Source organism: Pan troglodytes, chromosome 15 (genome assembly GCF_028858775.2).
Source record: "Pan troglodytes isolate AG18354 chromosome 15, NHGRI_mPanTro3-v2.0_pri, whole genome shotgun sequence".
In the NCBI taxonomy this organism is placed as follows: domain Eukaryota; kingdom Metazoa; phylum Chordata; class Mammalia; order Primates; family Hominidae; genus Pan; species Pan troglodytes.
Genome location: NC_072413.2, coordinates 53,684,532 through 53,704,587, shown reverse-complemented (window position 1 = coordinate 53,704,587; position 20,056 = coordinate 53,684,532). Strand labels below are relative to the sequence as shown.

Genomic DNA, 20,056 nt, shown 5'->3' with positions numbered 1-20,056 from the left:
TTATAGTCCTGAGAAATCATGTAATCCAAACCAAAACAAGCCAAGAAAACTCAGATACTGTCTGCTATGGGTAACACCAGAATAGTGCCTTCTCATTCATTTAGGCTCCAGCTAAACCCAACAAAATAAGCACAGCCATTCAAATTTCACAACCTCCGACTGTCAAAGTAGAATGTTAATTTTATATAAATCAGAAATTTTATTATGTTATTATTTAATTTTAAATAATAGCAAATTTAGTTACATAAAAATATTTAAATGAAAGTATTTAGCTTTATATAAATCAGAAATTAATTTTAATTTCTGAATGTGAGCCCCCATTTTGCTGATGGTAGTGAATTTCATCTTGCCAAGTTTAAATAAATGTCCAAGCACACTGTGTCTTCCCCATTACCACTGTAGTCCTCTCTTAGCTCCACCCTGCCCTTTCAGGAGGCATAAGGACCTTTGGATATTCTCTTTGCATTAAGATGGGGTATCAGGATTCCATGAGGCTAATGTCAGAGCCCTCTGGCTGTTGTCCAGTCATATGTGACTTCTCCACCTCTGTGGGGCCAGGCTGCCTGTGAAGAGCTCTAAGAAGTATGTGGTCTCCTTGGGCTGCACCATGGGCAGGGAAGTGCGAGTTACTATGCTCAAGAATCACCCAGACCTCTCTGGGTCTCTATCATCATCCCCCCAACCAGGGGCTTGGCTCTGACAGTGTGATCCTTTCTCTAAAACACTCCTGACATCAAATTCAATTTATCTCCTCCACTAACTCAAAAAGCAAAACCAAGGAAATGCCTCCAAAGCCAGGAAAAAGATTTGTATTTGGCAAGAAGGCTGTCCTTACATAATTATTCATTCTTTTTAATTCTATTGTTTATGAAATCAACCTTATCCTCCTTCAGGCATTTTGACTGCTGGAACTCAGATAATAATAAATAATAGTAACAATTTTTTTTTTAAACAATAGCTTTTCTCTTCTTGGCAAGGAACTGCCAGCTTCACCGACCATGGTCTAATCCAAGGAGCTACAGAATCCACATGACCCTTTTATGGAGCCTCCCTGATTTCAGGCTCCTGCCCTGGATACAGAGCCAGAAAGAGCAAAGAAAGGAAATTCTGTGCTTTTCAAATAAGTCAACCATCAGAGCCCAAAGGAAGTAAAAATAACTCAAGCTAGTGTCATGCAAGCACTTGTCCAACAAAAATAGAAGTGGCTCTGGCCATGAAAGGCTTTGTCTATACCACAATTGTCCCAAAGGGAAACACCAGTTAATAATGGTACCCTTCAAACGGCCATTTCTTGGTTATGTTCCCTTATTTCTGTGTTAGTTCCCTCTAACAGAAAAGTAAAGGAAAGAAAATTGAGAGGGAAGACTAGAGAAGGAGTGAGTAAGGATCAGCCCATAAGATATGGCAGCCCATAAGATAGAGATTTTTTAAAACAACACAGAAATTATTTGTTTGAGACACACATGCATAAATACTGAATATTAAATTTAATTTTAACTTTTTCTATATTAACCAAATTACAATTTTTAACTGTATACTACTGTAGTCTACATTTAAATTTCCTTACTTGTGCTAATAATATTCTTTAGAGTCCAATTTTCCTCCAGTATCCAAAATCCAATCATCGATTACACATCGACTGCAGTTAGTTGAATGTCTTGTTAGTTTCTTTGAATCTGGGATAGTTCCCAGACTTTTTGTCTTTTATGACACTGACTGTTTGAAGAATCCAGGCCAGTTGCTTTGCAGAATGTCCTTCAATTTGGGTTGATTTGGTTGTTTATTCTTGATTAGATTCAAATTCAATATTTTTGGCAGGAATTCTGTGCAGGTGGTGTTGTGTCCTCATATGTCACATCAGAGGCCATAATGATGATTTGTCTATTATTGATGTTAAGTTTGATCACTTAGTTATAGCAGTATCTGCCAAATTTCTCCACCATAAAAGTTCCCTTTTCCCTTTGTAATTAGTAAGTAATCTATGGGATGATACTTTGAGACTGTGAACATCCTCTTCCCCAACAACATTTCAGCCAATGGTTTTAGAAACCATTAATAATTCTTGCCTGAATTATTACTATGTAATAATTAAAATAATATAAAAATTAGTAAAAATAATTGTAATAATATTACAATAATAATTATTTCAACCACCATAGTGGTTGAAAATGGTGCTTTTGTAATTCTATCATTTGTATTTATTAATTGGCATTCTTCTACAAAGAAAGGCTTTCCCTTCTCCCCTCCCCTTTTATTTAGTATAAATATAGATGGATAGGTTCTTTTTTAATGCAATGAGTTATTACTCATAACTGTTATTACTAATTTTGATTCTCAGGTTGTCCGAAATTTGTCCAGGGGAGCCCCTTGAAGCAAATCCTGTGTCATTTTGACACACCTTCAGTTTTAAACACCTTATGGTGGTATTTAAAATGAAAGAAAGAAATCAAGGTTGAAATCCTGAAGAAGGAAGAAGAGCCACAAAGGACAAGACAAGAGAAAGATACTTCTGATGACAATGAAACTCTTTTTAACTAAAACAGGACTCTTCTCTTCAGCCAGAGCTCTCTGTTGTCCACCGCTGGGACTTAGATATATTCAGGAGCCACAGGGACAGGCCTGACAACAGGAAACAGACATGGAAAGTCTCCTGGGAAGAACTCAAGATTTTTCACCTGATGGACTTTAAAGTATTAAGGCATGCCTGGCAAATAGTCTATTTTCAGAAGGGTGAAGGAAGGTAGGACTCATCCTAAGGAAAGAGACAGTTGAGCACAATGGATTGGTCCTTGGTTGTTAAAGGAGAATAGAAGTTATTAAAAATGAAAGTATGGGGGATACTACAGGAATCCACCTCCAGCCAGCCCTGTAGGTGAAAGAGAGGTAACTGAGAGGAATGGGAACTCTAGCTCATGGAGGTTCAAGCAACACTGCTTTGGAACCCTTCTAGCAGAAGGCAACACACCGGGGAGACAGCTGCACTTCCCCTTGGCAACACAGCTTGTTATGGAATGAATGTTTGTGTCCCTAAAATTCATACACTGAAATCCTAATCCCCAATGTGATGGTATTAGGAGGTGGGGGTCTTTGGGTGGTAAATAGGTCATGTGGGTGGAGCCATCACGAATGGGATTAATGCCCTTATAAAAGGGATCCAGAGAGTTGTCCCTCTCGTCCTCGCTCTCGCTCTTGCTCTCCTCCTCCCATGCGAAGACCCAAAGAGAAGTGAGCAGCCTGCAACCTGGGAGAGGGCCTGGCCTTGCCAGAACCTGGCCATGCTGCACCCTGACCTCAGACTTCTAGACCTCCGAGCTGCGAGAAATACACTTCTGTTGTTTATAAACCATCTAGTCTATGGTAATTAGTTATAGCAGCCCTAATGAGCTAAGACACAACCCCATACAGCTTTGGTTTCCAGGGAAGCCACAGCAGAATCTACTTTGGCTGGCAGATCACTTGCACCTGGTGGAACAGTGCAGACACTACCAGAGAGGGCTTCTTTATGAGAACCTTGGGACTGACCCACAGAAATATGTGAAATGGAAAAGAAGATGAACTATTTAGATAACTCTACATGAACAGCCTAGGCCGATTAATTTAGGCTACAAAATAAACAGTCCTTTGCCTGGGAAGTAGACATGGAAGTTATAATGATCCCTGAAACAAAGGCTCAGCGGGGTCCTCCTGTGTCTCAAGGCCAACTAGCTAGTAAGTAGTACTCACAGGACCTGAACTCCTAGTCCAACATCCCCTCCACCTAGCAGAAAGGAAATGAAGGCAGATGTGGAATTCCAGAAGGATGGAAAGAGAAGTCAACATCGCCACAGTAACAAAAGTGTGGATGAGAATGATGTAGAAAGAGTCAGAATGGTCTGCATACGAGAGCCAAGAAGGTCACCTCAGGAACCCCCAGACTGAGGAAGAGATTCCATGGAAGCCAAAGGTACCCCAGGGCAGCATCGTTAAGGGACAGGAGAGATCAGGAACATGCCCTACTGGCTCTGCCTCAGATGACCAACAAACATGGTCCATAGTCAAATGGAATGGGGAGAATAAAGGAAAAACTGCACCTCAACGAAAGCAGAAATGATCACAGGCAGAATTACAGGGGGGAGAGAAGGCAAGAAGCAGGAACAATGAAACAAAAGTCGATGTCAGGCCTTTGTTGGACAATACCCACTATTCATAAGTATTTGTGATAGACGAAGATGCCCTCAGGGAAACACTTCAACAAAAGCACAAGATCAAACCTTGATGGGAATGGCTGCCAGTCCCTAATACAAACCTTTGCTTATTTATTTTAAATCTCTGAGCATCACTTACAGGAAAAATAAACTTTCCTTCCAAAACTAAGTTTGCTTATATGCATTGTCTATTGCCTCCCCCTAGTGATTGGATATGTGAAATGCCATAAGAATCTATTGGCAGAGCTGGAGAAATTAAGTGACCGCGATGATGGTGATGACAATGACGATGATGATGATGATGATGCCTTTTTATACTTGAACAGTATTGCATGCTCCTCAAAGTGCTTTCACACAGGTAATTTCATGTATCTGGATAACTACTTTGTAAAATAGACAATATGGATTCCACTTCCAAATCATCTCACACTGACATTGCTTTGGAGCCTATTAATCAAAATCCGAGACAGAAAACTACCTAGGGATTTGGAGTCAGACCTGCATTTGTAGCCTGGTGCCACCATGCACCCCTTTGTGATTTCGAGCCAGTGGCTTAAACCATGAGCCTCCATTTCCATATGTGTAAAATGGGTTGAGACTGCATATATCATAGAGATACAATAACCACTATATGAATCATTCAGTACTGGCTTGAGCACTGTGCCTGGTGTGAGGTTAGACCTTTTAAAATGTCATGGTGGTGGTTGTTGTTGCTGCTGCTGCTGCTGCTGCTTGTTAATGGCATCTTTTAGGAGTGGCCTTTCACTTCCTCAGGATCACATTTATGATTTCTGAGCCTGCTGGGAGACAATTCTTCCTTGTATCTAACTGAAAAACATGTACTTTACTTAAATCTACTTTCAACCAGATGCAGGAGCTTGTGCCTGTAATCCCAGTGCTTTGGGAGGCTGAGGCAGGAGGATCGCTTAAGGCCAGGAGTTCAAGTCTGCAGTGAACCATGATCACACCACTGCACTACAGCCTGGGTGACAGAGCAAGACCCTGTCTCAGAAAAAAAAAAAAAAATCTACTTCTCTTTCTCAATTTTCCTTATTTTCCAGTTATTTTTCCCTCCTTGGCCTGGCTTATGACCTGTCTTAGGGTTCATTTCTAAAGCAGAAGAACCTTGGCCTGACAAGAAGTGCAAAATTGCAGGATGTCCTTTCCAGATGCTCCTTCAGATGCTATAAAGTCTGCCTGTCCAGCCTAGGAACCCTGGGAGCTAAGTGCAATCAGAAGAGCACATTAGACCAGGCGTTGCTCAGAACAATTCTCTTCCTCAAAGACTTTATCCCTGGTGGTTAAAGAGGAACTAGTGGTCATAAGAAAGTGTGGAAAAATCAGATAGGGAGCTTTTTAAGACTCTAAATCTGGCTTATTATCAGTGAGCAAGCTTATGAAGCACACATGCACCTGAGTGCATGCGCACACACACACACAGAGGTTCACAGCAATTATGGGCTTATGAGATCTGCTTGGGGATAGCGAAAAGTAATTCCTGAAGTCAGCTACCAAAAATAGCTTCAGCACCTGGGCTTAGCAGATGTCAGGATGAAAAGCAAACAGCTTATTCTTGAGCAAACACTTTTGACACAACCACAAGTCACCCAGGCAGCCCTCATCGCAGGTGCTGGCCTGTCTCCACTTCACGGAGGAGTCAAGAGTCTGCCACATCCCATTAGGCCTTATGAAATAATAAGTAGGAGAGAAAGTAAAATGGCATTCAGGAACTACAGAAACTTCTTTATCCTGATGCTTCCTTCCTACTGCTGAAGAAAACACCATCCTTGCCACCTCCAAGTGGCAGAAGTCTATAATTCTTTTTCCTGCATACTAGGAAGGTCTTTCTCAATAGTCATGCCCTGGATGTGAGATACAAGCCCGTGCATGCCTCTCTGCAATGAGCTTGGAGAACTCATACTCCAGTCCCTAAAGTGCACACAGCAGACTCCATCCAAGTCTCAGTTTCTTCAAAGCTTCCAGCCTTCCCTGTGAGCCCACACCAAGGGTGGACAAAACTGTAACCAGGGACCTGCCATGCTGACCCCACCTCAGGAGCCAGGGACACTTGGGAATCAGAGGCCTAATTCACTGTGCTTAGCATCGTATTTGCAACACCATATTTGCGCTCAACAATGTCTGATTGAAGGATTCTATTCATGCACATTGAAAAAAATGATGTCTCCAAGCCTTAGGTGATGGTGGGTGAAGTGTACAGGACCAAGAAGATACAGCTCTTGCTCTGGGAGATGAACATTCATTGAGTACTGTCTACGTGCCAGGCAGCGTAAGATGCTTGACCCACATTTATCCTATAGTCCTCACAATGATCTATGAGAAGGTGTTAGAATCCTTGCTGGACAGGTACAAAGATTGGGGCTGTAAAAGTTTAGGTCACTTGCTGATGGCTACACAGCTTGAGGAACAGAACAAGAATTTGGAACCAAAGGCTGTCTACTTAAAGGTGGTGTGATTACAATGCTGACATCCTAAGAAGCAGCAAATGTTACTGTGAGTGGGAACTGTCACCTGAAAAGATGGCTCACCTGGCTGGGACAAGCTTAGCTAAGGCAGCATTTAATAGGCAAGCTGTGCACCTCCTCAGCCCAGTCTGGACACCCAAATCTTGACTGCAGTTGTCAGTTGAGGGCTACCTTATTCAAGAACTGAAGAGGGTTCTTTAACTTTATGAAGCCAGCACAAAGAACCAGATAAGAATGACCACATTCACTCTAGGGAATGAGGTTAAGAGCATAGAGGTTCTAGTGTCACATTACCTGGGTGACGCCTTGATTAAGCCACTTAGTAGCTGTATGATCTTGGGCAAGTCAATGAATCTCTCTGGGTCTCAGTTTTCTCATCTGTACAATGGGATAATAATGGAATCTACTTCATTTAGTGGAAGGTTTAATGAGATGATATCCTGAAAGTACTTAGCACAGCAGCTGAAACATTGCAATTATTCAATTCATGCTCACCACTGTTATTACTATATTACTATCATTACAGTTATCAATCATAATTATATATAATAAAAGATAAATAATCTGTACTGGGGTGGACTCACATTAATTTCCAAATTCTCCTTGCTGGAATTGAACAACTTTAGCCAGATATGGCTAAAGGAAATGTCTTTCTTTTCTTTGGTTTTGCATTTTCTGCAGATTCTGTTCCATGCAACGTGTGCCCTTTCCCCATTTGTCTTCATCCTGGGGCCAGGAGGGAGGGAGAGCTTCCAGACTGGTCATCAGACACCAGCGTGGTCAACAGAGCATTCACAGGGACTGTGATAGAAGTCTGGTGGTAGTAGTTCTGGGGCCTAAGCAAAAGAGCTATCAACTGCCCTGTTCATCAATGCCTTGCCCCCTGACTTGTTCCTTTCCTTGAACCAGGGTCCATACCCTAAATGCAAGGAATAACTAATATCTGCTCCAAGTCCACATATTTCTATAAAAAGTTTCCATTTTGAAGGGAAAGGCACTTTCTTGCTTTACCACCACTTGTTGGCATATACACATAAGATACAGCAGTGTATCATCAGGGTTCCCCAGAGAAATAGAACCAATAGAGTAGACAGATTCTATTATAAGAGATTTATTATAAGGAATTGGCTCATGCAATTACAGAAGCTGGTTAAGTCCCAAGGTCTGCAGGGATAGTCGGCAAGCTGGAGACCCAGGAAGAGCCAATGTTTCTGTTCAAGTCTTGCAGGCAGGAAAAAGCAACTATCCTAGTTTGAAGGAAATCAGGCAGGAGGGTCTGACTTCCTTCAGAAAGACTCAGGGGAGGGTCAGAGTATTTGTTCTATTCAGGCCTTCAGCTGATTGAATGAGGCCCATCGACACTAGGGAAGGCAATCTGCTTTACTCAGTCTACAGATTTCAATGTTAATCTCATCCCAAAGTACCCTCACAGAAACACCCAGAATAATGTCTGACCAAATATCTGGGCACCAGGTTGACACATGAAATTAACCATGACGGCCAGGCGCAGTGGCTTACGCCTGTAATCCCAGCACTTTGGGAGGCCGAGGCGAGTGGATCACGAGGTCAGGAGATCTAGACCATCCTCGCCAACATGGTGAAACCCCGTCTCCACTAAAAGTACAAAAAATTAACCGGGCGTGGTGGTGGGCGCCTGTAGTCCCAGGTACTCGGGAGGCCGAGGCAGGAGAATGGTGTGAACCTCGAAGGTGGAGCTTGCAGTGCATGGAGATAGCACCATTGCACTCCAGCCTGGGCAACCAAGCAAGACTCCATCTCAAAAAAAAAAAAAAAGTAGCCATCACATGCAGTGTGAGGTTTTCCTCCCTGCATTGCAGCCATGTCTCCCGCTGGGCCCTCCATTCTCAGCCTGTGATTTAGCGATGATGAAGTGTTTATCCATCCTCGGCCTGTGATTTAGTGTTTATACTCTGCTCTTGCCAGCAGCAAGTAAACTTCCAGACTGAGTATGAGCTGAAAAACACCTCCTGTAATACAGAGAAAAAAAATCACCAAATAAAATTTCCTGCATGTCAGTGTCCTGCGGCTCAACACAGTGAGAAGGAAATAGCCACATTTTGGTAGCCAGGCCTGACTCGAATCCTAGTCCTACCTCTTCTGGGTTTGTGCATCTTGGAAATGTTGCTTAATCTATTCAATCCTTGGTTTCCTCATTCTTAAAATGAGCATAATAATAGCCCACTCTTGCAGGGAAATCGAGAGGATGAAAGTAACGTGTAAAATACTGGACCCTCTTAGGCATGTCATTAAGTGGGAGCTCACTGTTCCCGTGGAAGCTGGTACATGGCCCCCGGTTGCCATAGTTTGAGTGTGGTTTCTGCCCTACCATTTCGTCCTGCCTAATCATGCAGGATCCTCCACTGCCTTGAGGCTAATGGCCCTCATACTGTGCCTCTTATGATATTCTTGCTGTTGGGCTTCATTAATTGTTGCAGAAATCTGTTAGGTACAACCCTCTTGAGACTCCTACTGCGCCCCAGAATAGCTTACAATTCTTCACATTACAAATGAGCATCCTCAGCACTTCTTTTCTCGCCCCAAGCCTCCTGGGACATGTTTAAAACAATAATCAAAGCAGCATAACCCGTTGACACAAGCCTTGAATAAAAGCGGGCTGTCCCTAATCCCATTCCTTTTGAGCTCATTAAATGACCTGCAGTCCCACTTTAAATGAAATCTTTGTTTCCAAGGAAGAGAGAGGAAGTGTTTAGCATCCTAAAGTCACTGCTACCAACCTACCTCTTCCTCTTCATTCCTCCTGAGTTGCCCCTTCCTGCTCACTGTCACCCTCCTTTCTCAACAGTCTCCTCACTTTCCTGCTATCCTGCCCCAAAGTCGGTGATGATGATGATGGTAACTGAAAACATAGCCTGAACACTTACTCTGTGCCAGGCACCAATATGAGCAATTTACACACACTAAGTCATTTACTTCCCACAACAAACCTACGAAGCGCACATTACTGTTATCCTTGTTTTTCAGATGAGGTGACAAAGGCACCAACATGTTTGAAGAGCTTGCCCAAGATCACAGGACTAGTGAATGCCCAAATCCACCACACATTAAGGATCTTCCAGCCATCCTTGAGCCCCTCTTCTCTTTCACTCTTACCCTCACCCCTACCAGATCCTATCTCTTCTGCCTCCTAAGTAACTCCTGAACCCATCCCTTTATCTCTCCTGAGATGGTCCTGCTTTTTGTAGTTTGGGCTCTCATCACCTCTTCCCTGGATTCTCACTGCTAAAATCTCTTCATTGTTCTCACTGCCACTAATGACTCCTCTCCCAAATGACTCCTCCCCCACATCACCCTCCACATAACCACATTCGGTCAGCCATTAACTTGTTCACTAAGCATTACTAATAAGTTTCACAAAGCATTAGTAAGCAGCTAACATTGCCAGGCATAGTAGTAGATTTGGGGTCACCAAAGTGGATAACATAGTCATCCCTGACTCCAGGGAACTCACAGTATCAGGAAAGTCAGACAGGCAAAAATAACAAATACTCAATGGTAATTGAACGTAGACCTATGCAACATGTGAGATGGGAACTCAGAGGAAGGACTACCAGATTCTGCCCAGTTTGATGTAGTAGGACTTATTTTGCCTACAGTTCACTAGAGCAATTTAAACAAAATCAATGGTATTTGGTCTTAGGTTTTTATTTTGTTTTTGTTGTTGTTGTTGTTCTGTTTGTTTGTTTTGTTTTGTTCTGTTTTTACATACCCAGAAGTCTGGAGACAAGAGGTTAAAGGGGTGGGTGAGAGTTTCATTGATTTTAGGGCCAATTCTCCTGCAATTCTTTTGGCCTTTCTTCTTGGTCACAAGATGGCTGCTGCATCACCAACCATCATGTCTATGTTCAAGGCAAGAAAAGGAGAAAAGGCAAAAGGGCTGGATCAGCTCATGTGTTCTTCTTTTTAAAAAAAAAAAAAATCAAGAGAACTTTTGCTTTTCCAGAAGCCTCCCCTGCAGACATTTATTTAGGGGTCACAGCCCAGATCTAGTTTACATGGCCACTTTTAGCTGCAAGGGAAGTTGGAAAAGTGAATATTTGGTTTTCAGCCCCTCTAGTAGAGAGGCAGTAAGGGAGAAGGAGGTTTGATGTGACATTTAGATAGCCAGACCACACATGGGCAGGAAAGTTTCAAAGCAGAGGTGATGCTTAAGCCAAATCTTGATTTCTAATTCATAACCTGTATTAGTTCGGGTTCATGCTGCTGATAAAGACATACCTGAAACTGGGAACAAAAAAAGGTATAATTGGACTTACAGTTCCACATAGCTGGGGAGGCCTCAGAATCATGGCAGGAGGTGAAAGGCACTCCTTACATGGCAGCAGAAAGAGAAAATGAGCAAGAAGCAAAAGTGGAAACCCCTGATAAACCCATCAGATTTCATGAGGCTTGTTCACTATCATGAGAATAGCACAGGAAAGACCGGCCCCCATGATTTAATTACCTCCCCCTGGATCCCTCCCACAACACGTGGGAATTCTGGGAGATACAATTCAAGTTGAGATTGGGTGGGGACACAACCAAACCATATCGTAACCCATAAATGAGTGCCATGATCAGTGTGCTAGTTCTCATTCAGAAATGCTTTGACAGTGAATTCTATGTATAGAATTTTCATATTATCATTACCACATACCTGTTCAACAATAGGAAGGCAGAACTATTTGGACAAAGATGGAAACACACGTAATGTTATTCCATTGTCCTCTCCTGTACCTCCTGCTCCATCCCCTGCTCCCTCTCTGCTCCCCAGCAGCCTGCATTCCCTTCTTTGCCTGTACTGCTTCAGGCCTTGGCTTAGACATTGTGTCCTTCTAGGAGCCCTCCCTAGCCTAGGCTCAGTGCCCCTCCTGCTTAGTTTTCTGTCTTTGTCATCCCCACGGCTGCCCCGAGCTTTATGGAAGCACCGCTATGTCTCTATTGTTATTTGCTGTGGTTCTAGCCCCAGAACTTCTGCTTGGTTCCTGGAAGATGTACAATAAAAACTTGTTGAATGAACAAAAATCACAAATCCTCCATAGATATACAGTAGCATCCCCATATTTTTAGGCAAGTGCCTTTCTTCCTAGCCAAAAAGCAACCAAGAAAGCAAACAAACAAAAACCACCCTAGAAGTGAAGCCGAGAAGGAACTGGCTTAATTCAGATAGGGCTCAATATCAATCAAGGTGCTACTTTCTATTGACATCTGTACATAATCTCAAAATTGGAACCCAAATTAGAAAGAATAAGAAAGACAAACCAACAATCAGGAGATGGTGCTCAAAGGACCTAAACTGGCTTTCTGGTAACAAGAGCCAGCTCCCTGCTACAGACACGCCTCAGAACACAGGCTGGCCCTTGGCATGTGCTCACAGGGAGGGAGGGAGACGAACACTTGCTGAGGGCCCAACACACACCAGGCCCTCCACAGGCCATCCCATTTTTCTCACAACCCTCTAAGGTAGAATGGGTATGCTGTTTGTAGGAACATGCAACAAGGCTATAATATGATGTGTTAACTAATAAGCCCCAGTGGCTAAACACAATAGAAGATCATTTCTCACCCATGCAAAGTGTGCTGTGGGCCCTGCCCTGCACAGCTTTCCTCCAGGCAGTGACTCTGGGACCTAAGCTCCCTGGTGTGACTCCACCAACTTCGAGTCCTTCATTTCCATCCTTAATGATCTCTCACCTGCAACTCCCTTGAGAGCAAGAACATGCTATTCCAACTAGTCGTTTACTTCTTCCTCAATTCGTAGGTATCTAATGGTTTCTTTGCCTTTTGTCTGATGAGGTCTCTTCCTCCTCCAGATGGCCCAACTGGATAGATGCCAAGACAATGCCACTGGCTTTCTATCTAACATGACTTATGTCTGGTCCATGGCAGACATCTACATACCCTTTGTTCTGAAAAATTTGGGAAATGCAGGCCATCCAGCATAGCCACCACTCCCTTATTTTGCCGTCAAACAAAGTAGCCATTTCTTGACCTTTGTATTTTCCGGGATGGAGTCAGACCCGTCTACTCTGTTTTCCAGATGCAGAGGATGCATAACAAACTGCCAAGTTGGATTCGTGGAAGGCCCTCCCTCTTTAGATGAAGGGTTCCCCCATTCCTGACCCTTGACGGAGGTGGGACTCACAGTACAATAACAGCAACAGCAATCTCTGAAAAATTCCCTTCTCTCCTAATTTCTAACTCCCATTTATGTGATCATAGGTGCAGGAATTAGGAGTAGCAACACCATTTCCCCATCTTCCATTTTCAGAGTACTGCATGTTTCAGAATCACACCCCACTTTGCAATTTCGTCTCTATACATGTGAGCTTCCACTTTGATATATTAATATACAGATTTGGAGCCCTTTGCAAAGCATGTGTGAGGGACAAGAGGGTAAAAGAATTTAATATATTGACAAAAGTCATGTATATAATGAATCACAGAAAAAGAAATATATATTATTTTTAAAATTTTTTAGAGCTGTCAAGGGGCTAACACCTCCATGAGGGCAAATGACAGAAACAATGGAATTTAGCAGCTAAGAAATCTGGAATGGTGACAGAGTGTATCAGAGGGTAGAATACTGGAGAACAATAGCAAGGTTCAAGCTGTGGTCTTAAGCATGAAAGAGAAGAAGGTCTTTCGAGTTGCAATAGTCTGAATAATGGCTCCCCAAGAGATAGCCACATCCTAATCCCCAGAACCTGTGAATGTGTTATGTTACAAGGCAAGGGGAAATGTGATTAAGGACTTTGAGAAGGGACAATTAGCCTGGATTACCCAATAGGCCCTAAATATAATCACAAGGGTCCTCTTAAGAGGGAGGCAAGAAGCCTTTTATGTTTAATGCAATAGGTCAAGATCATGTTTATGAGTCAACCTGACTGGGCTATGGAGTACCCAGTTAACCCATTTGGTTAAACATTATTCTGGGTGTGTCTGTGAGGCTGTTTCTAGATGAGATTAACATAAGAATCTGTAGACTGAGTAAAGCAGATTGCCCTCCCCAGTGCGAGCTGGCCTCACCCAATCCATTGAAGGTCTGAATAGATCAAAAGTCTCAGTAATGGAGAATTCACTCTGCCTGTCTTCAAGCTGGGACATCGACTTTCTCCTGCTTTCAGGCTCATACTCTGGCTGAAAATTATACCATCAGCTCTCCTGGTTCTCAGGCCTTTGTACTCAGACTGAAACTATACTGTCGGCTGTCCTGGGTCTCCAGCTTACCAAACACAGACCGTGCGGCTTCTCAGCCTTCATAAGCATGTGAGCCTATTCCTTATATTAAATCCCTTTATACATAGATGTCTTTCCTATTGCTTCTGTTTCTCTGGAGAATCCAGACCAATGCAAAGGTCAAGGGGAATGTGATGTCAAAGCAAGAGGTTGGAGTGTTGTGAGGAAGGGCTGACAAACCCAGGAATGCAGGGGGCCTCCAGAAGCTAGAGAATGTCAGGGAAGAGACTCCCTGCTGGAGCTGCCAGAGGAACCAATCCTGACGACATCTTGACTTTAGCCCATGAGACTCACTTTGGACTTTGGCTTCCAGAACTGTAAAGGAATAAATTTTTGTTGCTTTAAGCCACTAGTTTAAGCTACTAGTGGTAATTTGCTTCATCAGTTGTGAGAAACTATACATGAGTCAAGGTCTAAGAACTGTGAGCCTAGATCGCTGGGTGAGATCCACAGTAAGTTCAAATCACCTGCGACGGCTGCGGAATTTGCACTGGAGAGGAAGCTGGAAGGCGGATGCCAGTTTCTAACCCATGGGGGAGAAGTGACCAGGGGGTGAATGGGTGACAGCAAAGGGGAGAGCAATGTTTCTAGATAGCGTGAGGCTCAGGGGAGCAGAATTTTATTTTAAAGAATAGGGGAGGGGTATCAGTTTTCCAAGGGAAAGGGTTATCAAAAGGAGGAGTGGATGACCCAGGTGAAAAGAAAACAAGATGTTGGGTCAGTGGTGAGGAAGCACGAGGCAGTGTGGGGATAAGAATCTAGGGGAGGATATTTGATTGAAAGGTGGATCAGTGGGTCCAATCTGGAGATAAACCCCACAAAACTTGAACAGAAAAAGTTTAATATAAAGAGTTATTCATTACAACAGGAGATGACCTACACATGGGGTAAAAATAGCACTAAAGAATACCCTGGGCCGGGCGCAGTGGTATATACATATATGGTGGTGTATATATATATGTATACACACACACACACACACACAGAGACACACACACACATGCTCTTGGCAGCCATACCATAGGAGCAATAAGCAGATAGAAAACACCAGAACCAGGAAGAGAAGGTCCTTTTCCTTTCATGTCCTTCCAACAACTTCAACTGACAAAGCTTAACAGTGTACCTGCTCCAAAGGAGAAATGTTTAAAGGACCCAGCTCCATTTTAGGGCAGACAATGAAAAGTAGGTTTGCACCTGAGAAGCAATAAATTTATAACTGGCTCAGGGGGCCCTTACATTTGAGGTGGTAACCAAGGATGGCAGTAATATGAGGCTGGTGAGCTTACTGGTCTTAGTTTCCAGAAAAACCCTGGTGTACAGTTACTAGAGAACTGAGGATTAGATGGTGGCCAGCTGGTGGCCAGCCGCACTTGTAGATGTGAAGGCCAGTACAGAGCAGCTGAGCCTGTAGACCCTAAGACCTGTATAGACTGGGCCCTGGGGGGAGCCAAAGGCCAGGACTATAAAAAACCCCTAAAAATTTATTGCAAACTGCAAAATATTTCTTTTCAACATTTATAATGTCTGAGACATCAAATTACATGTCATCTCATTCAGCTCCATCCCTCCTGGGCCTACTTAGGCCACCCTCAATCTACAACCATTTTGGGAAAGGAGATTTTTTTTCTTTTAAGTTATCGCATAGAAAGTAGCCTCAATCCCAAATCCTATCACTCTCCTTATAATTCAGCAGCTGGTGAATTCCCTTCCAGGTTTCATTTGGAATGCTATAACCTTGAATCCCTCAGCCACTTCCATAAAGGCAAGTAAAATATGATCTCATCAGACACACCAAGAAGCCAGTTGAAATAATCAAATGATCTCTCAAGGAAGTAAAGATATCAAGCCTTAACACTTAGGAATTTCAACTTGATTCTGCTCTGTAGTTAATGAAGTTTTTAAAGTTTGGCTCTCACTCTTCAGATCTGGCTATTGAAATTGCTGAGGGCTATGGTTGTGGGAAGTGTCAATATCACTAAAATGTGCTTATTTGCTCTATCATGATTAGGGTAATTTAAGCTTGGGACTCCAAACATTCAAATGCTTCAAATAAAAGGAAACAATATGGCTGTCATTAAAATGGTAGTAACTGAATCTGCCATTTGTTCATTTTCTGGCAGGAAGACAAATGGTCCCACATTGAAGCCTCAATTGTGCTTATTCTAATCATTTAAATCGTTGAGTTGGGTGGCTTATTTTGCCAATGGCAAAAATGCCACAGTTTGTGGAATTTTTCTCTGCAGTTACCCCTGCTTCTAAACTTTCCCTTGGGATAAGTTGCATTAGCAGGCATTTTTCCCTCCTAAGCCTATAAGTAAGCCAGACTGAAACCTTGGCGCAGTAAGTTCTACTTCCAGCTGACTTTCTATATGTCATCTATAACAAGATACAACCTTGCTTTGTCTTGGTTACCTCACCTATGAAAGGCCGACGAGAGTCTAGTAAAGTCTGTTATCTGGCATGGAAGGAACTTGGTGTTTGGAATTCTGCTATTATAATAGAAATAAAGACATGCAGGGTAGGGAGTAGAGACAGCAAGACATTCAGGACAGTGGCATGTACTCTGATAGGGTCTTTACTGGCTCAGAATCTTGTGCTTTTTCTTTTTCTGGAACAGAATGAAAATTTTTAAATCTTTTGCTGTGAGGTTGAACAGGCACCAAAGAACCAATCCAAACTTATCAAATCATCTATTTAATAAGCCAATTTATTTCATAAACAATTGAATTGTTAATGAGCAGTAATTATTCTCTCCCTGGAAGTTATCCTGGCTTAGCTTTGTGGGGCTTTGCCCTAAGCACGAGCAGATTAGTATTCAGCCAAAGACTCAAGGGAATCCCTGTTCAATTTCTGAAACTCTATAGCTCCGTCCTCTTGAGTATTCTGCTCCACAAAGTACAGTTGGTTTGGCTATCTCAAACTCTAACTTCTATCTCTTCAACTCCGTGAGGCTGCATGACTCTTTAACATCCCCTTCCTCACACTATATTTTGGACATGGCTCCCAGGCAGAGACTCTGGGGAGTGAAAGCTCATCTCATTTGTCCCCTTTTTCTCAGTCACCATGGTCCTGTTGTCTGTTGTCCAATGTCTAAAAATGGTGGATTCTGTATTTTGTTCAGATTTTTAGTTACTGGTTGTTTTTGTTATCATTATTTTCTACTGTTGCTTTTTTTTCCAGTCTTCTTTTTAGTATTATGTTTTATTCCCTTTCTTTTCAGCTGTGCCCCTTTGTGTAATTATTTTTATTTGTTGCTCTAGAGATTACATTATGCCTCCTTATCAGTCTATTTGAAATTCATGTGGTACTGCCCCATGTATGCAAGAACATTACAATAACATAATTCCATTTGTCCCAAGTATTTTGTGCTCCTTCTGTCATGTATTTTACATCTATATAGTTTTACTTTAAAATTTAGTTACCCTTTAAATAAGTTTTTTAAAAATAAAAAGATAGTCTTTATATTTTCACATATTTTGCCTTTTTGGAACTCTTCATTTCTTCCTGTGCATTCAAGTTTTCATCTGGTGTCATTACCTTTACCTCCAGCTACAGGGAACTGCGTTTAGCGTTTCTTATAGTGCTGGTGTATGGGTGATAAATTCTCTCAGCTTTCATTTATCTGAAAATGTCTCAAGTTTATACCTTTTTATAATTCTTCTATTATCATTTTAGTGAGATCTTAGGAGGGAGAAGAGAAAAATTTATTCAATACGCTTTCTTTAATGCAAAGTTGGAAGCCTGACTGTATGGGATTCTCTATTTCACTCCTGGCCTCTCCCAGCCCTTCGCAATTCTGGAAAAGATTTTTTGGAAAACGCGAACTGGTGCCCAAAGCCCTCAGAGGCCAGGGGCCAGATAAAGGGTGTATAATGGTTACAGAGAGAGGTTTAGTATCCAGGCAACCATTTTAAAAACAATAGTAACAGCTAACATACATTAAGTTTATGTTCCAGACACTAGCCTGAGTGCTTTATGAGCATTCTCTTACCTCATCCTTATAGCAGCCCTATGAGGCAGGGGGAATGAGAAACATTATTGACTTCCTGGAGTTGCTGTGAGGGTAAAATGGGGTGAGGATAAACCATTAGGGAGAAGGGTGGTAGCACATGGAAAACTCGACATATGTTAACTATTGTTATTATCACTGTAGCAAAAAAACACAATGATCACAAAGAATATCAATAGGAAGGTGGATCAGCTTCAGACACAGTGGCTTGGCAGGAGGGAGCTAGGGAAATGAAGTCAAAGAGTGACTTCTGAAGGGGAGAGACTGACGGGCAATGCAGGGATGCTGTCCCTTGACTCCCTCCTGCCCACCATATCCCGAATTATCACTGCCTCATAATCTTCCTTTTCCATGATTTGATGGCTGGAGTAGCCCTGCTTACTAACAGGATGATCTGTGCAAGAGACTGATACAGATTATCCTGGTGGACGTCTCTTAATGTTCAATTATAGCTTGGTATTTTGGTTTATGTTTTTAAAACACTTATGTACAAGTCTTGTATATACATGTTGATAGCAGCTTTATTTATAATAGGCAAAAACTAGAAAAATACAAACATTCATCTATAAATGAACAAATAAATCAATGGTAGTATATACAAACAATGCCATGTACTCAGAAATAAAAGGGACTATTGATTCTTATTATGCTGAGTGAAAGATGTCAGACAAAAAATAAGTACCTACTGTATGATTCTAGAAAATGCATATTACCATAGAGAGAAAGCATTATCAGGAGTTGCTTGGAGACACGAAAGTGGGGGAGAAGACAAGTTACAAAGGTACACAAGAAATCTTTTGTGAGTAATGTTTATATTCATTATCTTGATTGTGGTTCATATTGCAAAATTTATCCAACTGTACACGTGTGATTTATTCTACATCTATTATATTTTAATAAAACGGTTTAAAAACAAACCATGAGATCTCAGTTAACTCCCACTATATTGGCAAAAGAAAAATGATTTGTAGAATAATACCAAGTGTTGTGAAGTTATAGAGCAATAGAAACTCCCACATACTTTTTATGGAAATGTAAATTAAAACCACCACTATAGAAAACAGGCTTGTGGTTCCTAGTAAAATGGAACATGTACATATTCCATAAGCCAAAGTTCCATCCCTAGGTATATGCCCTAGAAAAGCTCCTATCCTCAGACCCAGGAACATACGTACCAGAATATACATAGTACCATTATTCACAATAGCTCATATTCTAAAAAATGGACCCTGTTACTGTCCATTTAGAACAGATGGATAAGGACATTTTGGTATATTCCCTCAATTAAACATTATATAGGAAGATGAAGGGGGAAGAGGAAAAAAGAGAGGGGACAGAGAAAGGGAAAAGAAGGAGGAACTCAAGCTATATGCAACCATATTTATGACTCTCATAAAATAATGTTGAGCAAAAAAGGCACATCACAGAAGACATTAATCATCCATCTTAGTAAAGGTCAAAAGCATATAAAACTAAATAATGTACTATTGGACGTGTAAACCTATACAAAAACACTACTTACAAAAAACAAAGGAGTAACATACACGAATTTGGAATTGTGATTATATCTGTGAGTGGTCGGAGTTGGATGGGATTGGGAAAGGATATCCAAGGAAATGCAAAGTAACGGTAACATTATCTCTTTTAAATAGGATAGCAGGTAACCAAGTGCTCATTGCATTCTTATTATTTATACCTCACAGGTATTTTACAACTGTCATTCTCAATCAAATCAATAATAAATAAAAGTGATTTTAAGAAACAGTTATTACCAAATATTCAACTTAGGCACTGTAAAGCTCTATAAAGACTCCAAAGAATAAACTCCTACAACAATACAACTTTCTAGATAACTTTCCAATGTACCAGTAGCAAAATGAAACATGGATTTAAAACACTAAGCATGGTACCTGGAAAACAGCACTCAATAAATGTTTGCAATTATTATAACTGCCATTATTTTGTTGTTGTAATTATTACTAATAATACATGCTAATTGCTTTATAGAAGCATCAGCCACAATCCAGTTAAAAATTGTAAAGTTAACTCCTAGACCATTGTGAGAGTGAACAGAAACTGGGGCAATTATGTGTTAAAGCTACTCATGATATTAAAACCAGGTG

General features: G+C 41.6%; 1 long non-coding RNA gene across 1 annotated transcript; it reads right to left on the bottom strand.

The window, feature by feature from the left end:
- Nucleotides 1-7,762: 7,762 nt before the first annotated feature.
- On the bottom strand, nt 7,763-10,545 carry LOC134808357 (uncharacterized). Its single transcript, XR_010151126.1, has 2 exons — nt 10,416-10,545; nt 7,763-8,655 (listed from the first exon to the last, which is right to left on the bottom strand). It is a non-coding gene; the product is annotated as an uncharacterized LOC134808357 (long non-coding RNA).
- Between the last annotated feature and the right edge of the window lie 9,511 nt (nt 10,546-20,056).